The sequence below is a fragment of the Lasioglossum baleicum genome, chromosome 10, assembly GCF_051020765.1.
Source record: "Lasioglossum baleicum chromosome 10, iyLasBale1, whole genome shotgun sequence".
In the NCBI taxonomy this organism is placed as follows: Eukaryota; Metazoa; Arthropoda; class Insecta; order Hymenoptera; family Halictidae; genus Lasioglossum; species Lasioglossum baleicum.
Genome location: NC_134938.1, coordinates 2,172,827 through 2,191,292, shown reverse-complemented (window position 1 = coordinate 2,191,292; position 18,466 = coordinate 2,172,827). Strand labels below are relative to the sequence as shown.

Below are 18,466 nucleotides of genomic sequence, written 5' to 3'. Positions count from 1 at the left end.
TCTTGTCTCGCTCGTTGTTTTCACGTATCTCCACGCGCGGCATAGACATTACATGTCACGGAAAAAACGTGACCTTCCGGTTACGAGTCTGGAACTGGATTGACTATTTTGGTAGATGCGAGACCGTAATCTAGAGACGAAAATTCCGTAAAAACGTAGACCTTGTAAATAATAACAAAACAACGTGGCCGCGAGGCCGCTAAACAATTTTTTCGAGAAATTCAAGAGAGACACCGAGTCCGTAGACAAGACATTTATGCTCAAATTAGTCAAGTTTCGGGATTTTTTTTCCGGAAAACTACTGAGCCTCATGCATTCAAATTTTACACACACATTGTTGGGTCTTTGAGGCGCCTTAGTAATTTTTTAAAAGTGGAAACAATAAAAATTGGATTAGTTGTAAATATTTTTATAGAGTATGTTTCAAGAGAGTATTCTGGCATTGAGTGCCAATTTTTGGGATTTTTTTTGGAAAAACTACTGAACCTCTCGTATTGAGATTTCACAGACAAGTGCATTTTCTTTGTGAAAATAACTAAAAAGTTGTAAAAATCGATTTTTCGAAACCGAAAAACCGGAATACTTGGATCTCCTACACGCCCACGTGACATCCGGCGGTGTTTCGTCGGGCGTGACGTCAGTATCGAAACTAAAGTATGACTTCCGGCGCGAGGTATCGATCGGTCGGGTTCAGACGAAACTTGGATCCTGCGTGGGCAGACGACATTGTTCTCCATCGATATCCTGAAGCAGTAGAGGAACGTCTCTCGGACGTCACTCGGACGTCGCCGGAGATAAAACGAGAGCGCGGTTAGGCTCTCGTACAAATTTTAACGTGATCTCGATTATTCGACGAGTATATTGTACACGGGGAGGTGTTGATAACACGGAGAAACGGTTATCGCGCAGTTGGATGTTTTTACAGTCGAGCTGTACGAGCACACCGTGCCACTATATCGTGTATTTATGGCAGTACAAACCAGTCCCCCAGATAATTCGCGTGCGTTCGCCAGATAACAATGACTCGGAAAAACAATATCGTAATTACATTTCGCGCTGTACAATAATAACTTTCGCAACAATAATACTAGATTTGCACAGATTTTCCAGAACTTCGATGACGACGATCCTGAGTGCTATTCGAAGAAACTTTGTCCTTTTCGAAAATCTTCTCCGCGACCTTGTTAACAAGTTATTAAGGAAAAACACGGAACAATCGCTGGGCGGGATCTGTCGAGGAGGCGGAGTCCACCGCGCCGAAGCCCGCCCCGATTGGTCCGTGTTTTTCCTCGATAACTCCGTAACCAAGCGACGGAGAAGATTTTCGCAAAGGGAAAAGTTGCTCCAAATCACCTCAGGAATTGGCCCCATTAAAGAAAATGGAAAATTGTCGAATATAAACGAATAAAATTAAAAGATTCCTCGAGCGTTTCTAAAACGTTCGAAGTCTGACAACAGCTGGCAGCGCAACTGATTACGTAACAGGCAACCCACCACTACCGGTACGCGTATATCAACTTTTAATAATTTTCGCTTGCATCCCACTCGCGCTCGAGATGTTATAAACACTCCTCCGGATTATTGAATCAATTAACTCAGATGTTCCGATGACGCAGGTGTTACGAAAATGTTATGCAACTGCTTGGAAATGTTTCTGTTCCAATACTGCCGGTTATCGGTCGTGACGCGTTCGAACAACATAACCCGTTTATTTTCACTCGAAACTTATCAAACAGTATGAAAAGCCGCGGGCACACACTGCTGTTCCTTTTCACGAAATTATGATCGGCTCGTGCACACCGATAACTTTTAACGGAGACTACTAATTGTAAGTTGAAAATAGCACAATGGAGCACGTTTCACTGTTTTAAATGACAGCTAATCGTTTTACTTTAATTGCACACCGATAATGTTGCAAATAATATAACAGTATTTCTTAACTGGTTGAAACAGCATCGAATCATTGTGGAGAATTGTGACGATATAAAAATTGTTTCCGTTAATTGCAGTAATTTTTCCTTCGATAATTTTAATAGCTGGAGAACGAGATTGAAAGTGCTCCGAGGATGTTAGCTCATCGGACAACTGGTTAAATAAATTAATAGCAGCTGTAAAGGGTTTCAACATTCTAAATGGGAACAGCTACTCTTTCGTACCACGTGTAATCAATCAAAATGATTGAAATACCAATCAAACAATGACATGATAGCAATAGCAATTGCTCGGTTGGTAATATTCAACAGAAAGAAATGTCTTACATGTAATTCAATCTTTAATTGATAGGTGTATTTGCTAATTTGTCGATTTAAACGTGTCTGTAAAACTGTGGGAGCGATTTGTCAGCGATTTTGTCTGAAGTAAAAGGTTTCATCGGAACACGAAGACAGCCTTCACCTTTCGTTTTTCAAGCCAAGGTTAGTCGCGTTAATTTTACCGGGATTTATAGAGATTTCTGTGAAATGTTAGCGGTGGTATTTCAAGGAATTCAACGCATAACTAAGATTAGACGTTTTTAGTGCCGATCACCTGACCTGACTTGTTGGTAAATAATTAACAGAATTCGCAGACAATTCCACCGAGTCCAGAAGCTCGCGTCGGCCGTATCCGATCGCGTGCATTCGATTTAAATTCGCGATGGCCGTCACATACCGGAAACACGGCGCGCATTATAAAGTCAAATGGAACGTCCCACTAAAAAGTGTCACTGTGCTACCGGAAGCCGGCAACAACATCTTTCAGTGAAAGCTTCTCCGGTATTCCTTCGCCGCGTATTATAATTGCCCGCGTGCATACGGTTAGCAGCTGTGGCTTATGCTCGCCGACATCTTTCTTCTCGCCGAAATTTCAATAACACCGTCGGGAAAGTTCGACTGCGAATCACGGACGCGCTCCTATCAATATTCATAATTAGACTGCGGATTTTCTCATGCGTTTATAGGAAAATTGAGTAGATGAAATTCAAAATTGTTGAAGAGATATACAGGGTCATCCGTTTTTAAACGGCCAAACGTTAACCAGCTGTAGAGGACCCCAAATGGAACAACTTTCACCCCTATCACTTTTTTTGTTTCGGCCTTGATTTCCAGATAATTGCAAAAAACCATTATTTTTTGAGTTCACATAAAATTAAATATCTCAGTACTCCAATGATGAATCTTGATGGGTTTTCCTTTGTTTAGTTTAAAATAAGTAGGGGCATCTTTTTTATTGAATAAACTTTTTTGTATGACCTTCGGATCATGGTTTTTTTTTGCGTGGGGCACACCGTGGAGCCTGAAAGAAATAAGTTGGAAAGTGGCGGTGTGCGCCACGCCAAAAAAACCATGATCCGAAGGTCATACAAAAAAGTTTATTCAATAAAAAAGATGCCCCTACTTATTTTAAACTAAACAAAGGAAAAACCATCAAGATTCATCATTAGAGTCCTGAGATATTTAATTTTATGTAAACTCAAAAAATGATGGCTTTTGCAATTATCTGGAAATCAAGGCCGAAACAGAAAAAGTGATAGGGGTAAAAGTTGTTCCATTTGGGGTCCTCTACAGCTGGTTAACGTTTAGCCGTTTAAAAACGGATGACCCTGTATGATTTCTACCCCATTAAAATTATTCAGTATTTCGCAATCGATGCAGACAATTTTTATCTTGCATAAAGATCCGCAGTCTATTCATAATTATGAGGGATCTTTTCGACGACATGTCAACGTTGAAAAATCCTGGGAGGACGTTGGGAAAGTTGGACTGTGAATTACGGAGGTTCCTCTCAATTTTCATAATTACGAGGGAACTGTACGATCTAAGAAAAACGAATGTCCGTTAGCGTACACCTTTTTGCAGTGTACAGAGTGTAGAGAGAGAGAGAGTCTGTATTTGGAATTAGAAAAATTGAACAACAGGGAGAGAGGTGATGGAAAAATGAGTGGAAAAACGTTGGTGGACGTTGACATATACCGCGAGGCATTATAGTGGTCGATCCAGCTGAATTCCATTTAAAGCCCGTTGAATTAGCAATGGCGAGGCGGTCGTTTGGGTAGACCAAAGTGGTTCTACCTTTCGCTTAACCTTTTCTTCATTCACGTTACTTTCACGTACGATCACCGACCCCCCGATGTCGGTGACAAAACGTTATTCTATTTAAAGATCAGTCCTGTTATCGATGTCGACGGGCAACTGTAACGAAGAATGCCTGCGACCACGTGGGCGGCTGGAAAACCTTTTAAACAACTGAGAACAAAGTGACTACGACGAACCCGGAGCAACAAACATATAAAATAAAGGGTCCCATGGAAATCACAGACACAGATTTCTCTTAACACGGTTTTCACCGACAACATTTAATTAATTTTTTATTAATTAATTAATGTGGATTGAATGACAATCAGTGGAAAAACGAAATATGAAACTGTTATCGGTGGAAAACCGTGTCGGAGAAATCTGTGTCGATGATTTCCATGGGAACCTAAAATAAAACCTTGCGATAAAATTCAAGAGAAAGATTAATCGATTCGCAAGTAAATTAGGCTGGTATTCGAACGATTCTGTGGCGGATCGCCCGGTTTTATTGTTGAAAGTTTGAACAGAGAGCGTTCGAATAATACTTTTGCGAGCCACTGTATCTCGTTCTCTCATCATTGTTCGAATCCTCGAATGGGTTCGCCTTCATTACCAAACGGCACCACTTTCATCGACGTCTACAAATATCCTGACCTTAACTAGCGGTGCTCTGCTGTGTCTGACCGCCACTGTTACTATATTTACCAATGACCGCAAGAGGTGTCGCATCCTCTTCGTGTTCTCGACCTGTGCGCCACTAATCTCGCAGAACGGATTTTTTTTTGGGTAAGAACAATTTGTTCGGCTAGAAAAATAGAGCATATTTTTTTAGTACTTTTATTCAATCGTTATCTTAATTCAAACATTAATAGAGGGTGAAAGAAGTTCTTATTCGACTGCTGTTTTTCACAATCGATGCGTGAAGAAATTTCTATTTCGTAGAAAAATAGTGCACATTTTTTTAGTACTTTCATTCAATCGTTATCGTAATTCAAACATTAATAGAGAGTGAAAGAAGGTTTTATTCGACTGCTGTTTTTCACAATCGATGCGTGAAGAAATTTCTGTCTTGTAGAAAAATAGAGCATATTTTTTGACTACTTCCATTTAATCGTTATCTTAATTCAAACATTAGTAGAGGGAGAAAGAAGTTCTTATTCGACTGCTGTTTTTCACAATCGATGCGTAAAGAAATTTCTATTTCGTAGAAAAATAGAGCACATTTTTTTAGTACTTTCATTCAATCGTTATCTTAATTCAAACATTAATAGAGGGTGAAAGAAGTTCTTATTCGACTGCTGTTTTTCACAATCGATGCGTGAAGAAATTTCTATTTCGTAGAAAAATAAAGCATATTTTTTGAATACATACTCCCATTCAATCGTTATCTTTAATACAAACATTAGTAGAAGGCGAATGAAGTTTTTATTTGACTGCTGTTTTTTACAATCGATGCGTGAACAAATTATTTCTGTCTCGTAGAAAAATAGACCATATTTTTTTAGTACTCCCATTCAATCGTTATCTTAATTCAAACATTAATAGAGAGTGAAAGAAGGTTGTATTCGACTGCTGTTTTTCACAATCGATGCGTGAAGAAATTTCTGTCTCGTAGAAAAGTAGAGCATATTTTTTGACTACTTCCATTCAATCGTTATCTTAATTCGAACATTATTAGAGGGTGAAAGAGGTTCTTATTCGACTGCTGTTTTTTACAATCGATGCGTGAAGAATTTCTATCTCGTAGAAAAATAAGCATATTTTTTGACTACTTCCATTCAATCATTATCTTAATTCAAACACTAATAGAGGGTGAAAAAAGTTTTTATCCGACTGCTGTTGTTCACAGTCGATGCCTGAAAAAATTTGTATAAAATGCAACATCGTGAGAAACGGTTTGCATACCTCGCGTCGTAAATTTTCGTCAAAAAAATCGTCGGGGATTACGCGGATGTTGCGCATGAAACAGACGAGTCGCCCGAGGTTCATTTTGGAGAAAGATGATTTTTCACCGGTCCGCGATGGTTCGCATTTCTCGCGTACCAGCGGAATCCTCTCGTAAATTGCCTTCTTCCGTATTGTCGAAGACAGTGCTTAAGCTGCGCGAGCGTGCGTGCACAGGGAAAGTTTTTCCAATCTCCTGCGATGACGACGACGACGTCGAATCCGCGATGCAGGATTGCTCGATCCGATCGCGAGACGCCGTTACATCTCGCCGCGAAGGCCGCGATAAATTTCTCTTGTCTGGTCTAGGACCGTGGAGAAGATGCATCTGTGTATACGAGTATGCCATAATTAACCCTTAACCCCCCTTTGATTTATTTTCTGGTTATGGTGATTGGGAATTCTCCATCGTTCAGAATTTAGTATAGTATAATACAGTGGTCGAAATAATGATAGGATCATATAATTTTTATGATATTACAGTGTGTTTCATGCAACATTTCTATCCAGGGACCATAACTGTTATAACCAAACAGAAAAAAAGTAATAAAATAACAAGTATTTCGACTAAAATCGTATCGGTTACAAATAAGGATTGTGCGTATTTTCTGTTTCCCCTTCGGCTCTTATGCACGATTTACCTTTCCGTAATCCTGTTGGAAGTATTCTATTTCGAACATAAACAGCTTATTTATTCGATTTAGTACGCTATCTGCGGCGATAAGATAACATTGTCTTTCCGGTACGCATTGTTACATACAGTGACCCGAATTAATATTCGGACGCTCGGGAAAAGACGATAACTTTTTTAATATTTTACTATACATAATAAATTTTAGATCGGGAAGAATTCACCTTTATTGTACTATAAGATTTGAACTTTTTTGCAGAATGTGAAAAGAAATTCCTTGAAAAATTGCAACAGAACGGAATTGTAGAAAAGAACAATGAAGTTGCATTTTACAACATTTTTATGTGGGTCTATAATGAAAATTGCAAAAAATACGTTTCGTAGATCTGTGTCAATTATATGCACTGCGAAAGTTTCATCGAAATCGGTTGATGCGGGGAAAAAACGACAGGTATTGAAAGATGTACCGGAGAAATATGTAAGAATCATGAAAATCTGCAATTTTTATCACCTTTAAACATTTGTATGTAGTAGCTCATTGCAACGTCGATCGATTTTGACGAAATTTTCAGAATATGTTTAATGGACACAGATCTACGAAACGTGTCTTCTAAATTTTCCATATATAAGCCCACAGAAAAAAAGTTGAAAAATACAACTTTTAGTAATTTCTCTACAATTCCGACAACTCGCAGTTTCTTCAAAAATTTTTATCACGTCGTGTAGCAAACCAATTGTTCTACCGTCTCCAAAAATTTCGAGTCTTGTATTCCAATATTAAAAAAGTTATGGTGTTTTTAAGAGTGTCCGAATATTAGTGGGAGAGTCACTGTATGTATCGACATGGTTACCCCGTTTTGTGTGCAATAAACTTCTAATGATGATTTCTAGCGACGATTTTGTTAATTGATCACCGTGTGGATTCGGTGCCTCCTGCTAGGTGAAATGCAAATTTGTTAGCCTAAATTGCGGAAAGTGGTTATCAGCGTGACAACCTGGTACATCCAGAAACGTTCGACCCCTACGCGCAGCTGTTGTTTGAACAGAATCGCACGTGGCATACATTACCGTGTACGTTGACATTAACGACTGACTTTGCGCTGTCAATTACGCCAGTTCCAGCGGAGTAAGCACGAGTACTTCTTTTTTATCGCCGCTTTTTACTCGCTGTGTTTAAACCGGAAATTCCTGATACTCTGGTGCTAGGAAATTTCAAATACTCGAAGTCGAAATCGGGTGGAGATGGGAACCGAAAAATTTATAATAATTTGTAGCCGTTCAATTACCAAAAGTCTCCGCGTACCCGAGTATCCGAGTGTATTCGGATCTGTTCTAATCGTTACGGAACTGTTATTTTTACACCGGCAGCATGAACATCGTCATCGAAACGGAGTTCACTCCCCCGCCATTGCGTCACAGTTTCCGCCCGCAACAAGATAAATAATACTCGAGCCGGTGGTGCATTACGAAAAAGCAAAACCGCACAAAGACCTTTTCCCCTCGAAAAATCGCGGGCCATGTAATCAATATCCTGCGCACTTTCACTCGGTTCTTATTAACTGCCGCGATACGCACTTCCAGGATATCGAATGACCACCTAAGAAATGTGTTTCACTGGGTAAGTGAACCAATTATTATCTAATTCCCATGGATACGAGCGACGAGCGATTATTTAGCCTACTTGTCGAACGGTTCCGCTCGCCATCGGACCACTTGCGACAGCGAGTTTATTAATTTTACACAGTTTTCTACAGTTTTTTGGAATTTTTTATGCATTCTCACACAATTTTACGCACTTCTAACATCTCATATATAGATTTTCACAAAATTTTACATGTTTAACCATTTTTTTACGCGATTCTACACAGCTTTCAAATTTCTTACACAATTTACACACGAGAAAATCATGTAAGGGTGTGTCAAAAGTAATGGTCACCGTTCTAGGGATGAATCTGCACCTCTGGATCGGTGGACATTTGCAAGAGAAACTTTCCGCAAAATTGTTTACAGCAAAGAAAATTGTTGGTAAAGTTGCTTTTTACATCAACACCTTCCACTCGTCCAGAAGAGAAATAGTTTGAAAGAAACGGATGACCATTACTTTATGTACACCCTGTACAATGGAATTATTCGAGGTCGGAAGAAATGTTTAATTTTCGAGACAGCTCCGACTGCAAAGGGTTAAGAAAGCAGCGTATTGTTCCGGGGCCGGTGTTCTACGCGTGTACGTTGCCACATCCACGCGATCCGTTAATTAGAAAACGCGCGGTGTTGATCGAGGTGTGCAACGCGAAAACCAGAAAATTCTCATATTTCGCGATGCTATCGTACCTCGGCCAAAGAAACGATTTTTTCTGTGAGAATGGTTTTATTATTTATGTAGGAGAGAGAGCGGGTGGGGGGTAGAGTAGAGGGTGTTGAGAAACACTTTCCATGGCCGCCCTGTTCCGATGCTGCAGTCACGGGGCAATGACCCATTGATCCCATGGGAGAGACATCGTCCCGTTCGCAACTAGAACACGAGAGACGAACTGTACCGAGTTGTGCGAACTGTCTCAGAAATTCGTACCTGCATTATTCCCATTACTTGAGGAATCAAGCAAGCGCATATGTATCTCCTTGTCAGTTTAAAATTATATAGGGTAACTGCACCAGTGAATGAACATTTAAGAAATTGTGCAGGAAGATATTTTATTTAAAAAAAAAATATGTGAATTAAAGGAATCTCATATATGCCAAATGGCTCCCTATACTTCATTTGTCAAAAATAAAAATGAACACAAATAAAATGAAATTATTATTATTTTTCTGTATTAAACGTTAAATCAAAAATATAAAAAAATACCAGTCAATGAACACTACATTCTAGTAATTGAACAATGATGGTCCAATGAATGAACAAAATTACTAAACAATATTCTCCTATTTATTTAACTCTTTAATCACAAAAAATCCCCTGGAATTAATTTCCTTTGGCTCCGTTATCATTGTTAAAACATCCTGTCTCTTGTACGAAACCGTATCTGGAATCTCTGGCCATTTCCATACCTTTCCTTTTCCACATTCTACCATTGTTGTCACTTCATGAACACACTGTTCATTTATTGGGCTATGAGTAATATCGTGGACCAGTGAATAGACACAACGAATTTTTAACGAAATATTCATTTTATAGCATTTTTTTGTGATTTATATTCAATATTTAAACCCTCGTACATCTATGTTGTTAGTAACTTTTACTTCATGTGTAAAAGAAAAGTATAAAAACTCATGTGTAAAAGAAAAGGTCGTGTATACATACCTTACTAGTTTTAGCTCTGTTGCACACACTCAACGCACTTGGTGAAAATAGGCCATCTTAGAAACTAATAGTCAATTGATCAATATAAACCAATAGGAATACAGCTACGAAAAAGAGTCATATATTCCATTGGCCCAAGAGTAATTATCGCTAGTATGCTGTGCGGCTTAAAATTTGCTGAAATATACAAAAGCGTTCATTTACTGGTGCCCGTTTATTCACCGGTGCAGTTACTCTATTTGGTAAAATGAACAATTTCTTTTGCAAATTGCTCAAAGGCAATTGTTCAATAAAATGAGGAAATATTTCTCACAAAATCTTTGAATATTGCAAGGAAAAGCCGGTTTATTAACGTATTTGGGCACACGGATAACCGAATATTAACGAACGACGTGTTTGTCGCGGGCTCTCGTTTCGATCTGCCTCCCTTTTTGCAATTCCTTGGCGATCGTAATTGTACAATTCTCCTGTTACCTCTGATTCTCTATTTTTATAAATTTAGCTATACATAGGGTTGTCTGTTAATGTACACGCATACATACATACACCATCCGTACTTCAACTCTATAATATATATCACGATTTTCAGTCGAAGTGTGCGCAACATGCATTTTTTGCCCCAGGAGCGCCTTGGATTGCTCCTCGGGGCAACGCTTCGGGCAAATGACGTCAGAGAAAGCGGAGGAGGCCCTTCCTTCTCCATTGTATACAGGGTGGCCGTTGTGTTTCATGCTTTCGACAATATCAGATTTTCAGTCAGCAGTTTGATTTGACGTGTTTTTGAAGTTGTTCGAGATCAAACTTTTATCGACACTGCGTAATCTGATCAGACGTCTGTGCAATCGAATCGCGGAGTTGTGATGGCACAGTTGTGCACGTGTGTACCATATTTTGCGACCGTGCAGATTGTTACACTTCGGTGAACGTTAATGAAATGTAATACAGCGCGCAATCAAACAAACCTATAAGGAACACGGTAAGGAAAACAGTAATTTTCATGATGTCAATAGTCGTAACAGAAATTGTTGAAACCGCTCATTGCGATAGATTGTTCGTGAATTTCCTACGAATTAGCCGGCGGATCGGTCAATATTACACGAGAGAAAAACGCAGGTCTTCGATTTTCGTGCGGTATTATTACCAGGCTGGTGACATTTGTGGATCAAGGCCTCGCGAACGATTCACACGTTCCATAACACCAAATTGCTATGCAAGGCCAGGTTGTCTCGTCAAAAATTTAGTCTACCAACCGTCTAGAGTCGTGGTAGTTACGCTTACTTCTTAATAAAGTCAAGAAACCGAGCTGTGATGCTAATGATTATTTACAGCGTCGTAAAGGACTTCTGACTCCTTCAGCTTTGTCTTCGGCCGGCCCGTCTATTTCAAAACCCGTCGCGAAGCGTTAAAAAATCGTCTGCGATTACACAACCTGATTTGCCGGCCTTTCACCGGCAAGTGATGAACCCAGCAGCTTGGAAATTGGTCGGCCGATCAGTCCAGCAGCCGGCAGCGTTACACATTCCCGATGCTCTATCTTCCACGTGTACAGTTATTCTTCGTGAAATAATAGTGATTCACTATTTCACATTCAATCATTGCTCTTCAGGAAAGTTTCACCCATCTCAAAGATTGGGAGCGCAACCCTTCGAAAATCCCCTTCTTTTTCTTGTTTAAGAGGGGTGGGGAAATGCATTTTAAGCACACCCCCTCCCCCTTCCTAATGATGGTCGGGAGGAGGGTCGTGTGGGACTCACCCCGCCTGAGAAAAACTATAGTACGCTCGGCGAAAGATGGCACACGCGTTGCGACGGTGGAGCATAGGACTCCTACGCGTCCTGGTAGTGGGATTAGGGCTTCCACGTGTCGCGGTAGTGTGATTAGGGCTTCCACGTGTCGCGGTAGTGTGATTAGGGCTCGCGCAAGTTGCGGTAGTGGGGAATAGGGCTCGAGCGTCGGCGACTTGTGCGAATCGGAGCGCTGTGGTGGGGATAGGGCACTGATGCCAGTTGCGGGGAGTCACGGTGAAATGATGTACCCTCCTCTCTGATGACGGGGAATGAGTACTGGACGAATGGAAGACACGTTGCACGTGCGCGATGGGGACCGTGGAGTGTGCGCCTGCGTGCGGTGCTGGAATGGAATAGTGGAAGGGGTATGTAGGGGAGTACGGGAACTCCGTTTGGAGCTCATTATGGCAACACTGGGATAGGGCTCGAGCGTCGACTGCTCACGCCTCGTCTGCACAGTGTCGTCGCAACGAAAGAGGCTACCGAAACAACGGATCGTTAATTCGACGTGGTCGCGCTGTATTATCTGTCACGCTAGATTAGCCCGCGTGACCGTGTCGCCGATTGCGCAACGGAGAGAGAAGAAAACGTAGTTGCGTAGTCCGGCACACGAAGTACTTTCTTGCGTCCGCTTTTACGTAGTACACGGAGCAACGCGGCGATGCCGAGGATGATTGGAGCTTCGATGAAAGGGACGCGGAATTTCTGCATGGTATTTCACCGTCGAGAAAGCCTCCAGGCGTGTAACGATCACTGCGATTACTATGATGATTTCCTTTCGCGGCCTACGCGATCTAACCGATCGATCGGGAGTCCGTTGATTTTTGACTTCGGCAGAATGGTGAAAATAACGCGGTTATCGGAAATTCCTCGACTTCTCGGCTCATCTTTGAAAAATGTTAAAACGAGGTACCTGTTAATTTCGTTCCGGGCCGTTGTAATCGAGTTTAGGGGCTGAAGATTATCATAAAAGCTCTTTTCTTCACTATTAACTTCGGAGAGTATTCCGCGAAAGAAAAATGATTATTTTACGTCGTATCTTGCGTCGGCTGTCCGAAGAAAATCGTGTTTCAACAATTTGTTCTTTTTCGTCGGACATACAGGATCGATGCGAGCATCGCTAATTACGGTAAATCTATTAATTACTGGGAATCGATAAGCTTGACATTTTGCAGCCTGTCACTTGTCGTAATAATTTCATGCGTTTTCTCATCCACCTGTTTATCTTGCGCGAACGGTAATCAGCCAGCCAGCTATCCAACCGATAAAAAGTTTCTCGTCTTGTAATCGTTAAATAACTATTTACCGAGTGACCGGTATTCCTTGAACACGAGCATTCCAGAAACCAGTAAGCATAATTTATGCACCGCATATGTTATATTCAATCTCACATTTATCAGACACGTGGGATTATATGTGAAAAAGTTGTCGCTAACCGCGAAATGTCTCGGAATAAGCTGAAACCTGTAAACGAAAAAGCTGCCCACCAGTAGGATACTTTCTATGAAACGTTCTAGAACCATTCTCTGCTTTGCATATGTTTACGACGAAAAATTGTCTCTAGTTCCTTTTAAATTGGAAAACTTTATTTTAGGTTGCAACGAATCAGCTGAACTTTAAGGTCACGTAAGCACCGGAAGCTTCAGATAAATAATCAAAGTAAATGTTCCTCAAAGTGTCTTACCTCGGCATTTTAAGTATATCCCTCGCTGTATGCGAATCAATAAAATTCATTTTACGTTCGTATCAATAAAATCCATTTTATATGTTCGAATCGATAAAACTCCTTTTCCGATTGAGGCATTGAGCAGCTCCGGCAGTATACATTTTTATTAGCTGGTTGACTTGACAACACATTGTGTAAAACATGATCGAGAACTATTAAAAAGTTTCATGCACTGCAATGAAATATACTGGGAAACACATGATCATCATCGTCGTCGTTAATCTCTTGTAAATTCATTGTAATTTCATACAATCGCATTCGAACACGTCATTTTTGTTTCTCGATTGGTTAACATTTCTATGTATTTGTGTTTATTGCTATGACCGCCAGTGTCCTCGTGTTAGTGTCGCGATACTTTTGTCTGAGCAAGCGCAAGCCTGCGGATATCGGTCCGCCGCGAGAAAACTTGAGCGAGAGGTAAAGAAAGAGAGAAAGACTGTTGAAACCAGGCCTGCACCAATCCCCGGCAGATAATTCTCAAAGCATATTATACGAAATATCAAGGCCTTGCCTTTCTACGGTTACCGAGTACGTGCGTTTCAGTACGCGAGACACTGCACGCAATAGAACGACGAGCACCAGCGATGGGAGTGATCCAATTTCTTCTGCATCATTTTCAAGAATTAAACTGTTGCATAGATCACTTTTTTCAATTAAACCTTACTTAAACAGCTTGCGAACTCCAATCGAAGTAACTTTCTCCTTTGCAGAAATGTTCTCGGTGGCTTCGTTACCGAGTTATTAACAAAAACACGCGGACCAATCCGAGCACAAGTCCCGCCCAGCGGGGCGTTTACGTTGACCGAGTCACTCCGCGATTGGTCCGTGTTTTTCGCGAATAACTCCCGAACGGAGCCACGGAGGACATTTTCGTAAAGGAAAAAGTTGCTTGGAATGACCTTTTGGAGAACTTGTGGATTAAAAAATTATAATCTAGTGGTCATTTAATTAAAGAAAATTCGATGGAATTCGTATTAATAGTCGATTTGCATTAAAATTGCTCTCCGGGAATCGGTCTAGATCCGAGCGAGAACCACGATTGCAGAAACGTTGTTTTTTCTCCTCGGGTGAAACCTGACCGGGATCGATTCAAATCGAATACGTCGACAGGCCGTTGGTCGAGCTGTTCGGCATTCGATCGAGTCGATTGAGCGGTTAAGTCGAAAATCGCGTCGTTATCGCGAACCTTTTGCGAGATTCGCTCCAAATAGAGTAGGCGCGCGGCGCGGCCGAGCAACGGGGCGCGTTCGCAGCGTATTGCCCGCTCGACAAATTGATCATTGAACGGAATAACTTTGCTTGTCACCGCTCACTTACGCAACTTTATCCGCATGCGCTCGTTGAACCGATAAGTCGACGCACGCAACAACACCCGTCGACTCCCTTTTCTTTTTTTCTTCTTCGGAGTTCAACGCGGACAATGAGACCGGCAGATTTCCAAAAACAGGTTCTCCGCCAGAACGATTACAAGATAAGAATCTTAACGGAAAGAGAATGGCAGAAAGGCTGCACGACACCCTGTAACTGTCGCGACGGTCTCTACCGTAACTGTGAAAATTGTAGCCCCGCCCCCTTGGAATCTTGTCAGCCGGTGAACACGGTGTTGCTTCCGTGTAAAAATGAACGCGTTCCTGGCAGCGACCTCCATCTTCATTTTTTCTTGAATTTCTCTTCCAGTGGAATCCGATGCATGCTTCGGTGGTCAGATTCGCTGCAATTGCCAATACGTTTTGCAACAAAGGCAGCCCACATTGAAATCGCAGTCGACCCAGCCACTTAACCATGCAAATAGGATATCACGCGAATTTTTTTGGTGAAACGTTGAGAAAACACAGTTATTAAAAAATAGTTGGCTGATGGCTGAGAATAAATATGTGGAATATATTTTTAAACAGCAATGTTCAAAGCACGAGGGCTGATGAGAATAAATATTTTCAGAAAAATTTTCGACACAGAGAGCGAAACTTCCTGAGAATCCAGTTAATGCAATGAAACGGTTACACGTTAAATAATTATTAACATTTGTGGTTGCATGGTTCAGTTAATGGTTACAGAAGAGGAAGATTTATCGGAGCGGTTTTACATTTCGCGATGACATTGTCGTAACATTGAAACGGCCATGTACAGAAATCGTTTTTTAGTTTCGCGTGATAAGTTAACAATTTCGTGATTGCGCACGCTAAGAATAGTGGACCCGTGTAGATCGCAGACGTGTGGTTTGTTGAACCCCGGTGAAAAATGGCCCCGATACGGGCAAATATTTTCTTAATGAAGTATACATCCACGGGATTTGTTAATTAAATGTTATCAGACAAATTAGCTGATCGATATACGCTCGAGGCGTGTAAAACGTATAAAAATTATGGCAAAACAAGAGCTATTAAGGAGATACCTTATTTCTGGACAGTTGGTCATCGAGGGTCGCACGGAACAACAATTAATATGAATTATTATGAATAAAACTCGAGTAAACACAGTGAACGAGTACATATAAATACATTTAGTTTGACTGTTCGTGGAACTTTCTTCTATTCCTGCAATTCTTATTGTTATCCGGAAAGTTTGGTGAAGCAACTCTGTTATTAGACCAACAAAAAGTTTCGGAGAGTGAACAGAGAGCGACTCTTTTCAACGACTGTATATCTCCAACCCTATTTTCACCCTCCTGTCCGACAAAGGGAGCAAATGCTTTCTGACGGCAGCAGCATCCGCCCACGCACCCCCACAAGAATTACAGAAGGTGCGCGCGCGAGACAATCGCATTTAATGACAAGGAAATAACGCGGACGCGTGGGCGTGGGCTTTTCTCAACGGTCCGTGTCGTGAACCGGGGACAAAAGCTCCGAACAATGTTGATTTATTAAAAATACGCAGGAACGAAATTTGCAATGTGAACGGAGCGAAGAAAAATTGGTAATTATACAGAAAAAAATTATACACCTCACGGAATTCTCTTTTAGATGCCTCGCAGTGGAGGGGATACACGTTTCTCCTAGATCGCGCAGTTACGAAATCGGTCATCTTGTCAAATCTGATTGATTAGATAGAAGAGAGGGCGCAAAATAGCCATCCTGAGAAAGCACTTCTCTTTCAGATGCCCCGAAGTGGAGGGGATACTCGTTTTTCTTAGATCGTGCAGTAACAACTTGTCAAATCTGATTGATTAGATAGAATAGAGGACGCAAAAGAGCCACCCTGAGAAAGGAATTCTCTTTTAGATGCCCCGCAGTGGAGGGGATACTCGTTTTTCCTGGATCGCGCAGTTCCGAAATCGGTAATCCTGTGAAATCTGATAGATTAGATAGAAGAGAGGGCGCAAATAAGCCACCCTGAGAAAGGACTTCTCTTTCAGATGCCCTGCAGTGGAGGGGACACTGGCTTTTCTTAGATCGTGCAGTAACAACTTGTCAAATCTGATTTATTAGAATAGAGGACGTAAAAGAGCCACCCTGAGAAAGGAATTCTCTTTGAGATGCCCCGGAGTGGAGGGGATACTAGTTTTTCCTAGATCGCGCAGTTCCGAAATCGGTCATCTTGTCAAATCTGATTGATTAGATAGAGGGCACAAAGAGCTACCCTGAAGAAGGAATTCTCTTCGAGCCGCATGTTGACTGACACTTGTTGCTGGGCCGGTGCAATAGCCTTTCAATCCCGAAGCGGATCTATTTGAGCGCAACGGACGCTTCGTCGGAGGCGGAAAAAAAAATCAGAGAAATCTCGAACTCGATATCCCCCAGAGATCTCTGTATCACATTTCAGCGAGCACGGATTTTCACTTTGGAAACACGACCAATCAGTTTCGCACGATATTAAATTTTCTCTCGTGAACGAAAGCCTTTTTAAATTAATTTTGCTCGATCAGTATTTCAAGGACTGGAAGGCACGTGTGTGCGATTCTTGACGTTTATGAAGCGAATTATTTTCTACATTTAATATTATCAGTCTTATCGAATTCGATGCTTGATATGCAGACACGTGTAGCCTCCATACATCATCAACTGCGTAAAGTAAAGATACTTGAATCATTCTGAGTCAGCGTGCAAGAATACATACGCGAATTTCACTGTTTAAGGAATAATTCATTTACAAAAAGATTCTTTCACGTGCCTCGAAAGTTTCCGGGCCGGAACGTGACATTTCTCCTGAACAACAATGCTAAACTAAATATAAATCGAACTCGCAATTAAAACTCGTGCAACGCGAATGTTGATAAGATTACTGTGTAACTAATTTGTCTGAAACCTGTACTAATATTTACCATATTCACTGATTTCATACAGCAGCCAAAAACAAAGTATATTTGCTAAGTAAATCAAATTGAACGCCACGTAAACAGAAATTGACTTTTGTTAATGCTAAAACTGACGGTTTTGACATTTTTTTATTTACGTTATAGCATGTTATAGAACTTCACGCGGGAATGGTGCAACGTGAAGTCTCAGCGAAAAACCAGTTTCGCACTACATGTTAAATAAACAAGTAGAAGATAAAAAAGATATTAATTAGTATCTATGTAAACGACCGTATAAGCAATTATAAACCTAGATAAGCAGCATCCGGTCTTTGGATCGACTTGCTCGGCACATAATCGTTCTCTTCTGTAATTGTCGACTTAACAGTAATCAGTGGACAGCGGATGCCTGTGGAAAATAAGAATTTTCTGCTTCGATTGCAAGATTACAGGAAGTGTGTAGAAATTTGTTCCCTCTTTCAATCTTTCTGATATTTTTCTTTTGCATTTCGTGTATGTGCAGCAAATATTATAGAGATTATTGTCTCAGTGGAATATTTTTATCAGAAGCAGTGCGTTGGGATTGTCTCGATCAGAAATGCGATATCATCGATCATTAAAGTAATGACTTCGATCGCGTCGATAACAGTTCGATTGCAAATCAATCGAATTGATTTTCTACAGTTTTTATCTGATCGAAGTACAGGGTGACAAGAAATAACGGAGTTAATCATTTCTTATTATAATTCTGTCAAATCGACGAATTTTGAAAAACCAAATAATAACAACCATAA

At 40.9% G+C, this 18,466-nt stretch overlaps 1 protein-coding gene across 1 annotated transcript in view; it reads left to right on the top strand.

Moving 5' to 3' along the window:
• LOC143213134 (terminal nucleotidyltransferase 5C) overlaps positions 1-18,466 on the top strand; it is a 116,139-nt gene that overhangs the window by 1,299 nt on the left and 96,374 nt on the right. The window lies entirely within an intron of this gene.